At 33.2% G+C, this 2,336-nt stretch overlaps 1 long non-coding RNA gene across 1 annotated transcript; it reads right to left on the bottom strand.

Annotated features, from left to right (window-relative positions):
• Positions 1-368: 368 nt before the first annotated feature.
• Positions 369-2,041, bottom strand: LOC130729415 (uncharacterized). The gene is made up of 2 exons (XR_009015973.1): positions 1,227-2,041; positions 369-1,108 (listed from the first exon to the last, which is right to left on the bottom strand). It is a non-coding gene; the product is annotated as an uncharacterized LOC130729415 (long non-coding RNA).
• Positions 2,042-2,336: the final 295 nt, after the last annotated feature.

The following is a 2,336-nucleotide window of genomic DNA, read 5'->3' as shown; positions in this document are numbered from 1 at the left end:
ACTTAATTATTCCTTTCCTTTGTCATTGATAACAGCTATAAAATATTACAAAAGTGTAAAAATCTACAGGTCCAAAGAACTTTCTAAACCTTTAAAGATTCAAGTAAAAAGCATTAAGTATGTTATCAAGCTTGTGAAAAACATTAATTATACTTTTGACTGCCAATATTCCTTATGATTGCCTTGAATCCTGAATAGAAATAAAGTACCTGTAGGAAAGTTGTTTTGACTTAAAAACTATACACAATTTCAAATTTAAATAACTAATTAAATACAAAATTAGTAGAAAATATTGGTTCATTGAAATAATGCAAGTGAGTAATATAAGGTAATTTAACATACGGACCATACTCATGAATACTCAAAAATTCATATAACAACCACTTATATATAATAATAGTGCAGAAACAACACAGTACAACTAAACAACCTTGTTCACAAAATATTACAATCTGCCTGATATGAATCACTTGTAGCAAAATCCTGGCAATGATAGAAGTGAAATACAAAATATCACACATTACACATTCTAAAAACTGGATTAAACACACTGACACCTTTGTTATACAAATAGGTAGTCCACAAAGATAATAGTAAGTCCCAAACAAAATACAATTTAAGGATGTCTCCATTGAGCTCTAACACCAACAGTTTCCACTTAAAACACATGCACATCAACAACTGAACTTCACGAAATCTTCATCTTTCTTTCAAAACTGAATTTAATCAGTTGGCAAACCTTCAGTCTTCTCTTCACACACAGCCATACCAGGCAGTTCATCACAAGTTTTAAATGCTTTGAGGCGATTAATCTCAGACAACATAGATTCCTCACCAATAGACAGATCATCAGAGATTTTAAGAGCTTTTAGACGCTGAATTTCATCTAACATGCTATCTTTAGCAATGGGAATCACAACAGAACCTTCTTCAAACTTTTCCATCACTTGAGTTTGCTTCTGCCTTAACTTCAATTGAACATCTTCACTCACTTATCTTCAGATAGAACCATTAACTTCCTTTTCACATTCTTTGGACCACCAGAATCATGGTTGCTTTCTCCATCATCAACAAAATTTTCAGACAGCTTTGAATCATCATCTAAGCTCTGTAATGTATTATGCATCATAATGAAGCAACGATTATACAAAATTAAAAACAGAAACTACCACAGGATTTACTTATAAGGAATAATGAAAATACTATAGAGTTATGAACTTACGAACCTTCAATGATATAGTTCCTGCTAAGTCAGAAATAAACTTTTCCACAACCTCCAAATCAGAACAAATTCAAAGCACCAGCAACAAAAGACATCATCGAATACAAAGCAGAAGACAACTGAGCAAAGTGAAAATTGAGAAGAAGTATGAGGGGAAAATACCACAGATTAGGAGTATTTATAGAGGTATGAGGGGAAAATTGAACACTTGCAATCCCCTACTAACCTAACGTGATGAAACAATGACATCAAAGAAATCAATAAACAAAGATTGCATCACCATCTCTGATTCTCACCTGACAACACTCTTTCTCAATCAACATCTTCCATCTTTTACACTCTTCCTCACAAAATCGGGAACTATAATACAAAGTTCATGATCAATCCCATCTTCTGACCTGGCTCACCAAACAATTCACAAGGAAAAATTAGTCCTTTTCCTTCTACCATCAACTCTAGTCCCTCTGAACCTGAAAAAAACCTATCGACGGTGACAAATTTTAGTACCTTCCATCATCAAAATTCTCCTTCCCCTTGCTTTCTCCACCCTCCATGCCTATTCTCCATGACATTCAATCCTACCTCTATATAGGGTGACGATAATCTACAAAGAAATACATGATTTACTGACAACTACTACTCCTCCGCCTCATATGTCGATGTCGGCTATGAGCTGTGGAAGAAATAAGAAAGGATAACCTAATCCTTGATGTGTGATAAGTCAGGCTTGCAAACAACCGTCAGATTAAATCTCGAAATAAATGGCCAGGATTTGAGGTTTCTTATGAATAGTAGCCATGGGGCTTAACTTTAAGTAGTAGTAGAAGTAGATGATGTCTTAGTCAACATTTACTGTTTTTAATTTTACAATAACTGTTTTTTTTCTTAACTTTACAATATACTTCATCCTCGTTCCACAAAGATTGTTATTTAAAGTTGTGGTACAAAGAGTAATGTGACAATTACTAATAGTATAATGTTAAAAAAATATCCTTATTTAATTTTACTAATATTATGTGTAACGACGTTACATGTGGTACAAGCAAAAGTTGTGGGTTAATTATATGAGTGACATGTACAAGTAGGATAATTACACTTGGATTTATTGGTAAAT

This window comes from Lotus japonicus, chromosome 1 (genome assembly GCF_012489685.1).
Source record: "Lotus japonicus ecotype B-129 chromosome 1, LjGifu_v1.2".
NCBI lineage: Eukaryota > Viridiplantae > Streptophyta > Magnoliopsida > Fabales > Fabaceae > Lotus > Lotus japonicus.
This window is presented reverse-complemented; position numbering and strand designations above follow the sequence as displayed.